Below are 12,279 nucleotides of genomic sequence, written 5' to 3'. Positions count from 1 at the left end.
TGGGATCAAGTCCCATGCTCAGCAGTGAGTCTGCTTCTCCCTCTTCCTCCCCGTCTGTGAACTCTCTTGCTCTCTCTCTCAAATAAATAAATGTTTAAAAAAATTTTTAAACAGACAAATAAATAAATATAAGTACAGTGTTAGAAGAGGACATATACCAAGAAAGTCAAGAAGCTTGACATGACACCAATAGAGTGGGCAGGAACAGGAGACTAAAAAAGGTTAATTTGGGCCTTAACTGCCATGCCAAAAAGTTTGGATATTATTTTTTATATATTTTTGGATTTTATTTTTTATCTTTTATTATCAGGTAAGGGAGCCCATTGCTCTTAAGCAAAAAAAAAAAAAGTTTTATTCATGCTGACTTTTTACTTCAAGGAATATTAGCCAAGTGGAAGTAAGGCTAATGGAATAGCGTAGAGAGAAACTAGAAGCAATAGAACCTGTCTGGAGGCCAGGACAACAGGGAAAATGAGGTATTCAGAAAGACAGACCAGGGGGTGCTCGGGTGGCTCAGTCGGTTAAGCAACTGCCTTCAGCTCAGGTCATGATCCCAGAGTCCTGGAATCGAGCCCCGAGTTGGGCCTCCTTGCTCAGTGGGGAGTCTGCTTCTCCCTCTCCCTCTGCTGCTCTGCCTGCTTGTGCTCTCTCTCACTCTCTCTTTCAAATAAATAAATAAAATCTTTAAAAAGAAAGAAAGCCAGACCCGTGGCAGCACCAGTGGAAAAGAAAGGCCAGCACAAGATACATTTTAAAATTTCTCCACATTAGATACCATCATCTTTTATGCCATATATTTACTTAATGATTTTTGTATTCTCTGTCTCCCACTGAATTATAAGTCCCATGAGATCCAAGATTTTTGCTGATCCATAGTGCCTAGGACACTATCCCACAGAACCTCCACAAGTAGATTTAGAATCAATGAAGTAAATTTAAAAGACTAGGAATTGGCTGGATTTCATAGATGAGAGTGTTAGACTATCCAAATATCTAGTTTGGAAGACTGAATGGATGGTGACGGGAGATCCAGAACTCACCAGACAGAACCATTTCGAAGTGTTGGCAGAATTCTGGATTGATGTATGTTGCAGGCCATTTAAAGTTGGGGACTGGATTGCAAGAGAAGAGTTGAGACTAGTTTGAGAGAGTCTGGAGGCATCTGCACAGAGTTAGGTACCAAAGCTATGGAAATTGATAAAACCAGGCAGAGCCTCTGAGGCAGGGGAAGAGAGGAGGGGAACAGGAAAGCCATAAGCAACCATGAAATTTAAGAGCTAGGAGAAGCCAGCCAAAGAAACAAAGAAGAAACAGTGAAAAAATCAAGAGAACTGGAAGGAAAGGTGTTCCTGTAAACACGAAAAGAGAGAGCCCAGGAAAGCAGAGCCTGGCACATTTGGGGATGATCAGTTGTGCCCTTAGCTATAAAAATAGCATGGAAGATGGGCCACTTGTTTCTGACCATCAGAACCTCTAGAGAGAAGAGCTGGAGACACAGAGGCAAGGGCTGAAAGTAAACTGTTGACACAGAGGAGGTAGAAGTGGGCCTACCAGGAGCTCATGGACCCCTTTGTGCACCTTAGAGGAAGGCAGAACTTCTGGACAGAGGCAACCTTGCACCAGGATGCGTGGACCAGCAGGCAGAGCCCCCCCCTCCCACGTGCCCCAACCAGAACACAAGGACCAATGGAAAAGTCAATCTAAGATAAAGGAGAAAAGCTCACCAGTGTGGTACATTCAGAATGCAGAAAGAATATGCCTCAGAGTTTAGGAAGCACGGCAAAGGTTTGAAACGGGACAATAAAACGTACTAAGGACAAGAAAATGATGATCTCATCTGTTCTGATACTGGTGCCACAAATTGTGCAGGTGTATAATTTTCTTCCATCAGTGTTCAGAAGCTCAGCAAAAGAAAGGAGATGGTTATCTTCACCTTAAAATGTTTTAGAAAATTACAAAATGCTTCACTACCCATTTTAAAAATTGACATCAATCACAAAAATCTAGACTCTAGGAAACTACAGGAAAAGTAACTTAGTTTCCTCAACAAATAAACTGCAAGTTGAAAAAGAGAGAGGGGGCGCCTGGGTGGCTCAGTGGGTTAAAGCCTCTGCCTTCGGCTTGGGTCATGATCCCAGGGTCCTGGGATCGAGCCCCACATCGGGCTCTCTGCTCTTCGGGGAGCCTGCTTCCTCCTCTCTCTCTCTGCCTGCCTCTCTGCCTACTTGTGATCTCTGTCTGTCAAATAAATAAAATCTTTAAAAAAAAAAAAGAAAGAAAGAAAGAAAAAGAGAGAGAAAGCTGGGAATGTGTACAGTAAAAAAAAATAATAGGAGAAAAAAATCAACCAGTTACAGTGTATGTACTTTATCTGACTACAGATTCCAAAAGACAAATTTAAAATAGTATTAAAAATTTACATGGTAGAGGCATTGGAAATTTGAACATTAACTGAATTTTCTAATATTAAGGAATTGTTAACATTTTTGGAGTAATATTGGCACTGTTTTGCTTAAGAGTCCTCATGTATGAGCGATACATACAGACATACTTACAGATGAACTTGTTACAGAACTGGAGCTTGCTTCAAAATAATTTGAAAAGCAAGGAAATGGGTGGGGAAATAGGTAAAATAAGAGCAGCCTTTGCAGCTGGAAAATAGGTACATAGAGATTCATTATACTATTCTGTGCCCTTTCAAACTGGTTTCCATTTTTCTACAATAGGTTTTGTTTAATTCTGTGACAAAGCTCTATTCTGTGAAAAATGGAAAAAAATGCATTACTTCGAATGATGGCCAGTTAAGGAAGATACAGATAAGAGAGGGAGGACATGTAAGGCAGAAAGGGGCAGAGATATCAAACAGATTGAAACACAGAGAAATAAAGGCATAAATATAAACAGAAAAAGAGGAAGCAACCAGAGTGAAGGACAGACTTGTGTAATGACATTACCACCTTGTGGTCTTTTAGGAGATTGCCCCCAAACAGGCAAACCATGATGTTTTTTCACACCTGTAGGCATTTGTGGGGTTATCAAGTCTACCCTTGCACCAGGTGTAACTGAGTTAAAGCCCATTCCTAAGCTTCAGTCGGGAGGTCTCTCACTTGTGCCTTAAACCTTCTTGACTCTTCCAATATTTTTAGATTGTACCTCCACTCATTGTCACAGGTCCATACATTTCCTAAGCTTTATCGTCCGAAATTTCCCTTTATATATTCATGGTTAGCTCCTAATTTGGTATTTCAGGAAATTATGAACAGATAGATCCTTATTCACTTGATCCAAACCCCTAATGATTTAATTAAAAAAAAAAAAGTTTTACCGAGGTATAACTGATATACCAAAAAGTTGGACATATTTAATATATGCCATCTGATGAGCTTGGAGATATGCACACTCCCGTAAGACCATCACCACAATCAAGGTAATAAACATTCATTGTCTCCATTTATATCATCTTTTCATCTTATCTCCAGCCTGACTAATCTTAATTTTTTTTTAATGATTTTATTTATTTGACAGAGCAAAAGCAGGTGGCTCAGCAGGCAGAGAGAGAGGGAGAAGCAGGCTCCCGGCTGAGCAGGGAGCCCAACGCAGGACTCTATCCCAGGACTCTGGGATCATGACCTAAGCTGAAGCCAGACACTTAACCGACTGAGCCCCCCGGGCGCCCCCTAATTTCTAACTCTTCTTTGAGCTTCCTTCTCCCCTTTCTCTAACCCTTCCCAACCCCACAGAAGTCATTCTTCTTGCAGTGCATGACAAAGCAGCATATGTGTTCATACAGTATGGGGGGGGGTGGGGGGGGGGGTGGACAAAGGAAACAGTTAAGAACGTAGAACCGGAAGGATTCTAAAGCTAAAATGGCCCCACCATTCAGCCAGGCGACCCACACCAGACCACGCCACCTCCCTCACACTCAACAGCCCAAATAGCCCAAATCCTCTATCACCTGTGTTACATTTATTTTTTTTTTTCTAATTGAGGAATAGTAAGGTTTACTGAGGAATAGCACAAACCTCCCTAAGAGGGAGAGAACCCAAAAGGGCTGCCCCGCCCGTGTGAACTGTTCAGTCAACCCTCCTCCCGCGCAATGCTTCCTGCGTGAGCGCGTGCCGTGGGGCCGCGGCTGCGTGCGGAACGCGCTAGATGCCCAGGAGCCTCCCTGCTTCGTGTCCGCAGCCTCTCCCGCCGACCCTCACGCTGCGTCCAGCTACTTCTCCAAAACGCAAATCTAACCATGTGACTCTGTTTCCAACACACTTCAACACCCACCAGAAAAGAACCCCGAATACGGACAGCCAACCTCTGCCAACCTGCACAACCCAACTGCTACGGCTCTTCTCCCAATTTACGCCCTCCGCGCCAGCCAAACCAGCCTACTTGGGGTTCCCAACAAGCCACTCTGCGCTTCGCGCTTCCTTGCCTTGGCACATGTTGTTATCCCTTTCCAAAACCCCATTTTTAGGCCGGCCAACGCCTAATCTTGATTTGTCTTAACTCCGACACTGAGTTAACCCTCAGACCTAACCTCATTTTCCCAACTGAGGATTCCCAGATACCTCATTCACACTATTGCTCCTTTTAAAGATTTTTATTTATTTGAGACAGAGAGAGAAAGAGAGACAGAACACAAGCAGGCGGAGCAACAGGCAGAGGGAGTAGGAGCATCACCGCCGGGGCAGGGAGCCCGATGTAGGACTCGATCCCAGGACCCCAGAATCAGGACCCGAGTGGAAGGCAGACCCTTAACCATCTAAGCCACCCAGGCTTACCCCCCACCACCACCATTACTCTCAACTCACAGTATCGTAAGAACGTGTTTTGTAGTGTCTCTCAACCCCTGCCTTCAGGCTCCCTTAAACTCAAATGTAAGGTAACCTGAACAGTGCTACGCAGCTGTCCCTCCTGACACACAAGGGATATGTTCCAGGACCCCCGCGGGTACCAGAAACCACAGCTACTATTTTATTTCCTATGCATACATAACTGTGATAAAGTTTAACTTATAAATTCGGTGCAGTAAGAAGTTAACAATAGCTAATAATAAAAGCGCAATTACCACGACATATTGTAAAGAAAGTTAGGCGAATGTGGTCTCTCTGTCTCTCTGGAATTTCTTACTACGAGGTACTCACCGGTCTTCCCGCAGTGACGTGAGACGATGAAATGCCTACCAGAGCAGATGAAGTGGGGGACGCCGCTATTATGACGTAGTGTTACGTACTATTGCCTTTCTGCCCATTTGTCAGAAGGAAGATCACCTGTTCCAGGCCTGCGGTTGACCCGGGGTAGCTGAAACCACGGACAGCGAAACTGCGGATGGTGGGGGATTACTGGATTTACTTAAGCTTTCCCAGAATTTAGCCCAGTGCCGGGGAAGGCGTGCCTATATGCAGTAAAGACTGGCTGCCTTCTCCCCTGCAGCTGTTTGTGAGAATCTAATCTCCAAAATGCAGGGGTTGAGAAACAGAGTGGGTGGCCAAAGCTTTAATGAGAGAAAGAAGATACCATTTGGGACTTACTGGATTTGGCTGTATTTTAAATAATCAGCCAGTGTTGCAAGGATCTTCAAATTTCAGGTAGGAGTAAATGCACATTGGGGAGCCTGGGTGACTCAGTCTGTTAAGTGTCCCACTTGGTTTGGCTCAGGTCATGAACTTGGGCCCTTAGGCTCCGGCTCCGTGCTCAGCAACGTCCGCTTGAGATTTTTTCCTCACTCCTCCCTCTTGCTCTGCTCCTCCCCCTGCGCGCCCCTGTGCTCACTCTCTTTCTCTCTCAAGTAAATAAATAAATAAAACATTTTTTTAAATTATGTACATCATTGGACCCAGAATTCTACTTGTAAGGATTGCAATTGATAATGTACACAAAGATTTAGACATAAGGATGTTTGTCCCATCACTATTAATGAAGTTTTTTTTGTTATTGTTGTTTAAATCTAGGAACCCAAAATACCCAGAATAGGAACTTAGCAAAGCAAATTGTGGAATGGAATTCTAGGCAGCCATTAAAAATGATATAGTATGAAACTGAAAATTATTCTCCTAAAAAGCAAAAAACAGATTATGGTTATAAAACAGACATGGTCAATTGTAGTGTGTGTGTGTCTGTGTGTCTGTGTGTCTTTCTTTCTGTGTTCATTCCTACGATGGACTAATGTAATAGATTCATGTACATATATACACCTATAAACAAACACAAGATAGCCATGCATAATGGAAGTTTGGAAAATATATATACAAAAATGAAAATAGGCTTTTAAGTAATTTGTTGGCTTCTCTATTTTCTGATTTTTCTCCAGCAAACAGGTATTGTCTTTATAATAATAAGGGGAAAAAATAAAGTGGTGTGTTTTTGTAAAAGAAGAGGAGGAAAGGAAAGGAGGCTGAGTCCCCAAAGCCATCAGGAAAGTGGAACAGATGAAGCTGGCCTGAATTTAAAAGAGCATCTGAATCTCAATAACAGGAAGACCTATGGAATTTTACAGAAGGTTAAGCCAAGTGGTCGTACGTGCTGTAGTGTCAAATATTCAGATCAATATGTACTTGAGGTCAGTGTCAGTGGATGGAAATGATCTGGGGAGGAGGTAGCTAGAGGGAAAAGGTGATGTGAAGGTGATGTGTGTCAATATTAGGGGTCAGCCTATTCACATAACCTTTCTTTCCTTGGTTGCAACAGCCCTACTCCCACCCCATACTGTGTCCCCATCCTTACTATAGGGACTTGGAGAATACTAGAAACTTACATTTGTCCGTGGAGAACAGGAAGGGTCTCCATGGAATTAATGCAAGAAGAGTATCTAGGCCATGTACCTGCCCAGTATATCCTGATCTGCTTCACTAGACTTGGGCTTCCCTCTCCTAACCAGAGGTGAATGGACAGATTCTTGCCAAGTGCTTGGAAATTTATCTAAGTTTAGGTTTCACCAAAAATTTTGCACTGGTTGATTTACAAAGAAAACCAATAAAGAACTCTCTGCTCTCATTAGAATAGATATCACATATTCATTTTTAAAACCTTTTGTTCTGACAAAAAAAAAATAAAAATAAAAAACCATGTTAGAAGAAAGAGGAAGTTGGAGATTATAATGGTTTGTTCTATGTGTTAACTTGACTGGGCCAAGAGATGCCCAGATAGCTGGTTAAACAGTATGTCTGGGTGTGCCTGTGAGGGTGTTTCCAGGAGATTGGGATCTGAATTGGTAGACTGAGTAAAGCAGATGGCCCTCCCCAGTGTGGGTGAGCATCATTCAATCTGTTGAGGGGCTGAATAGAACAAAAAAGGCAGAAGAAGGGAAGATATGCTATCTCACTGTTTGAGCGGGGCCATCAGTCTTTCACTGCCCTTGATTCTCTTGGTTCTCAGGCCTTCGGATCCAGAGTGGAACCTACACCATTGGTTCTTGGGCTCTCAGGCCTTTGAACTACACCAGCTCTCCTGGGTCTCCAGCTTGCAGATGGCAGATCATGGGACTTCTCAGCCTCCATAATCATGTAAGCCAATACATTATTTTATATATATTTCTTATTGGTTCTGTTTCTCCAGCGAACTCATACAAAGGTAAAGAAGTGGAGATGGCAAGAGTAAACTGATCTTTCAAGAACTTTGGCTATGAAGTTAAATATAGAAGTGTGCTGGTAAAGGGGGATAGTTACTTATTGTTATTTTGTTTCTCTGTTTTAAGATAAGAAACTTCAGTATTCTCATGTCCTGTGAGGAAAGCTATTAAAGGGGAAATACTGAGCATAAAGGAGAGGACACAGAGGGAGGCATTGGTATTGAACGAGATAAAGGGCATTAAAGCATCTCTACTTCTAAAGCTGCAGAAAAGCAGATGAGGAGGATACATAATCCTTGTAGTTTTGAAGATGTGATATGGTGCGACTTTTTGATTCTTTGTTAAATTGGAGGCAAGATCAACTGCTAGAGAGAGAGGGAGGTGCAGGGTGAAATAGTGGTTTTTAGGAGCATGATATATTTTTGGAAGAACCACCACAAATAATGCCTTCTTGGAAAAGACATGTCCCAGGAGGTGTCCTCTGGGAAGCAGACACAGAGACCAAGTTGGGAGTACAAAGGATCACTGGAAAGTAACACCTATGAAAGAGGACTTAGGCCATCCCAGAAGTTCAGGGTTGTTCTGTTTTGTTGGTTGGACATTCAAAAGCATCAGATCCAACTTGGTAGGTAGGAATTTGTGCTATTAAGCCCATGCATAGCCTCCATCACTGCTAATACGGCCACTTCATGTGCCTATCATGCTAGCCTCCAGTGGCCACTGGTAAAGGCTGGCTAATGTCAATGGCCAAGCCATTTTGTCTACTTGGTTGGTTAGAGCCTCTGTGATGATGGATTCTCTCTGGGGCATGTTAATGGTTGATAGATTTTGCATTCTTGTCCACTCCCATATATTCATCTATATGTCTCTATCTCAGATCTTGTCACTGATGTCTCAACCTTTATGCATCTCTGACCAGCTTGTCACTGCTTACAAATCCTTATATAGCGTAACTTTCTTCCACCCAAAGTAGTTAGTCTATTGTACCATACAGTATTCTGTCCACTGGGAATGTTTTCTTTCACCACTATATTTTTCAAGACCACCCTCAGGGGTTACCCTGAGTGGAGCAGTAATTCAGTTCCTGTCCACATCCAGCTTACATCTACATATCAAACCAACCAGTCTATAAGTCAGGTTGAGGCTCGTTCTCCTTCCTTCAGCTGGTCAGACAGGACCTCTCATATGACCATAGGTATGAGTTGGAAGAGGGACAATAGTGCAAATATGATGACATAGGGGATAGGTTATCTGCTCAATCTGCTTATATCTTTTGGTACTGCTCATATTTTGCCTCAGATGTATTGTTGTTGTCAAAAACCAAGCTCTGTGCTTTGGAGCCAAAATATAACACAAAGATAGAGTGTGGGATAAAGAGGAACAATAGCTTTGTTACTTTTCTAGGCAAAGGAGGCTACCGCAGCTATGGCCTTCAAAAACTGCAAGCCCTGCGGAAAGCCATACACTTTCTACAAAAGCCAAATGGGCAATTAGAGACATGACAGGGCCTACCATTTCTGCAACATCTAGATCTTTAAGAATAGGACTAATCTCCACTGTCTTCCTCAGGATGCAATAATTTTTTTATTTTATTGGCTTGGGTGGGGGCAGTGCTTCCACATGGCCTTCCCCACTATGACTAACATCACTTCATAGGTCAACGATCCAATATGGAAGGTACTCCAACTTCCAAATATCTCGATTCCAAGTTTTCAGTGGGTACTGGGAAAATTACCACCGAAAAGTTGTATGAACCCAGTGTATCCAGTACAGCCAGACTTTGACAAGGACTCCACTTAGGGCCTGATTTCTACATGTCCCCACTCTAATGGGGTAACCATCATGATATTTCTGTTTCCAGTTATTAATCTGTGTTCAACAGACCTCAGATTTTCCAGGAAAATTCTCTTTCTCCAGTATACAGTCTCAGTGGAGGTCCCTTTAAATAAGGACAAGTCATTACAGTTTTATTTAACTATGGTGTTGCACTTATGACCCCCCTGAGGATCAGGCCAACTCTTTTGTAAATGGATTTCAAATTTGAAAATCATTCCTAACAATTGGGCGGGAGATTTTTATTAGCAAAACTGCCCTCAGGCTCATCCAGTTTTGCTCTTATTTACATATAATATGCTCATCTCTTTGCCCCAGGAGATGCTATTTTCTTTTTTTTTTTTTCCATTTTTTAAAAATTTTATTTTATTTTTTATAAACATATAATATATTTTTATCCCCAGGGGTACAGGTCTGTGAATCGCCAGGTTTACACACTTCACAGCACTCACCATAGCACATACCCTCCCCAATGTCCATAGCCCCACCCCCCCTCCCAACACCCCTCCCCCCATCAACCCTCAGTTTGTTTTGCGAGATTAAGAGTCACTTATGGTTTGTCTCCCTCCCAATCCCATCTTGTTTCATTTACTCTTCTCCTACCCCCCTAACTCCCCACGTTGCATCTCCACTTCCTCATATCAGGGAGATCATATGATAGTTGTCTTTCTCCGATTGACTTACTTCACTAAGCATGATACCCTCTAGTTCCATCCACGTCGTCGCAAATGGCAAGATTTCATTTCTTTTGATGGCTGCATAGTATTCCATTGTGTATATATACCACATCTTCTTTATCCATTCGTCTGTTGATGGACATCTAGGTTCTTTCCATAGTTTGGCTATTGTAGACATTGCTGCTATAAACATTCGGGTGCACGTGCCCCTTCGGATCACTACGTTTGTATCTTTAGGGTAAATACCCAGTAGTGCAATTGCTGGGTTATAGGGTAGTTCTATTTTCAACATTTTGAGGAACCTCCATGATGTTTTCCAGAGTGGTTGCACCAGCTTGCATTCCCACCAACAGTGTAAGAGGGTTCCCCTTTCTCCGCATCCTCGCCAGCAAGGAGATACTATTTTCTATTAACCATCTCCACTAGACCCAATCCTTAGGTGTGTAGGGCTCTGAGTAAATGTTTTATAGAGCCCAGTCTGTATTTAAATTAGATTTAAATGTATCACAAAATCCATGAGCCCATGTCTAGTGACTTATCAATGAAGATTTAACACAATGGCTAGAGAAGAGGTAATTATATTGTTTTTCTGCTCAATCAGTGCACATAAGATTCTTTGTAGTGTCCAGAAACCATCTCTTTGTGTTTAGGTTTAGGAACAATCTCTTAATCTTTATTCTCAAATTCACCATTTCTGGCTAATTTCAGATCCTCTACTATTAAAAAAAAATAGCAACACAGTTATTAATCACAGTGTGATGGCTCTGCAGAGTATTTTGAAACATTAAAGATCTTCTTGTCTCTGCCTGCAGTTCCTTTATACCATTTATTTAATGCTGGTTACAACATTACTTGTGATTTTGCATCATCCTTTGTAGTTGCCATGAATACTGGCTTCCAATGACTCTCTCAAAGTTATTCCTGTGCTTTATTGATGATAACTGCAAATGTGAGTCTTACCCAAACTATGAAAAAAAATGTGACCAAAAATGTGTTAAATTTACCATTTGTGGTTTTATAGCAAAAATGTAGAGCAATGAAAAAAAAATAGAACAGTGTATCTTCCAACCATGTCTTCTCTTGAACTCTTTAGGCCCTACCACTACATTCCAAAAATATAGTCCCTTTTTATTTGACATCACTGTCTTCCACATACTACCACCAGCAGGAGAATAGATAAGGAACCCATGGGAGTGAGGTGAATGGTCTTAATTGCAAAAGGATTGTCTGTCTTTCATCTAGCGTGGCTCAGTTGTGATCCATGTTAATCAGAGGCAAAAGAAGACATCAGTCAGAAGGACTCTTTGTTACCACAGAGCAATAGTCTTGAAAACCCTCAAAGAAGGTAGGTGCAATCACCCCAGGAAGCCTTCCTGAGCTAAAGGAGAGAGTGGAGTGACCACTCTGAGTACTAGCAGGAGAAGGGCTAGCGGAGTAAATGATGCCTAAAATCATGCCAACTGCCCTTGGGTGCTGTAGAAGAGAGCTGGTACCATGACCAAAACATATACAGGTGAGAGCAATGCATGGGCTTACATGTGGTTCAATCCCAAGAATCAGCAGTAGACTATTGGTAGGCCAGAATCCTAAACTCATTCTGGTCCTACAGGAGTCACTGCAAAAGCAGAATGTCAGAACTATTTAGGTAGTAATCTTAATGATCTGTTGATATGCTAACAGTGGCTGGTACTAGCTTATGAGAGCCAACTGCTAACATCTCTCCCCAGCTTTGCATTCAGTGACATCATGGCAGTAGCCTGAAATTGGTCATCATAATATTTACACCTTCAGAACTGGTCAAACTTCAGGGGCTTTTTTTGTGAGAGAGCTAGTTGTTAAACATTTATCAGCACACTGCTGACATGATCCCATGAGAGAAATACCATGATGAGCAGGAGTGATCTATTTTTTCTGGCTGGCCTCTATAACTGAGGCCTGACCACAGGGCTCCAGGACAACCTCAGAAGATGAGTCCCTGGGCTTTTTGGGGAATCTGGTTGGCCCCAGATGAAGGGTAGAGAACCAAAGAGCTCTGAAAGGAGAAAAATGGGAACTGGAGCCAGTGAAACCTGGTCTAGTCTTGCAATATCCTGCCTGGATGACAACCCAGCCCCAACTGGGACTAGGCACCAGAGGAAGACTTAAGGTACTCCAAAGCATGGGGCTCATGGCAGGGGTTCTCCTTCCTCATATCTAATGGTGATG

Source organism: Enhydra lutris, unplaced genomic scaffold, assembly GCF_002288905.1.
Source record: "Enhydra lutris kenyoni isolate GAN:26980312 unplaced genomic scaffold, ASM228890v2 scaffoldscaffold72, whole genome shotgun sequence".
In the NCBI taxonomy this organism is placed as follows: Eukaryota; Metazoa; Chordata; class Mammalia; order Carnivora; family Mustelidae; genus Enhydra; species Enhydra lutris.
The sequence above is the reverse complement of the archived record's forward strand: the minus strand, read 5'-3'. Positions refer to the sequence as shown.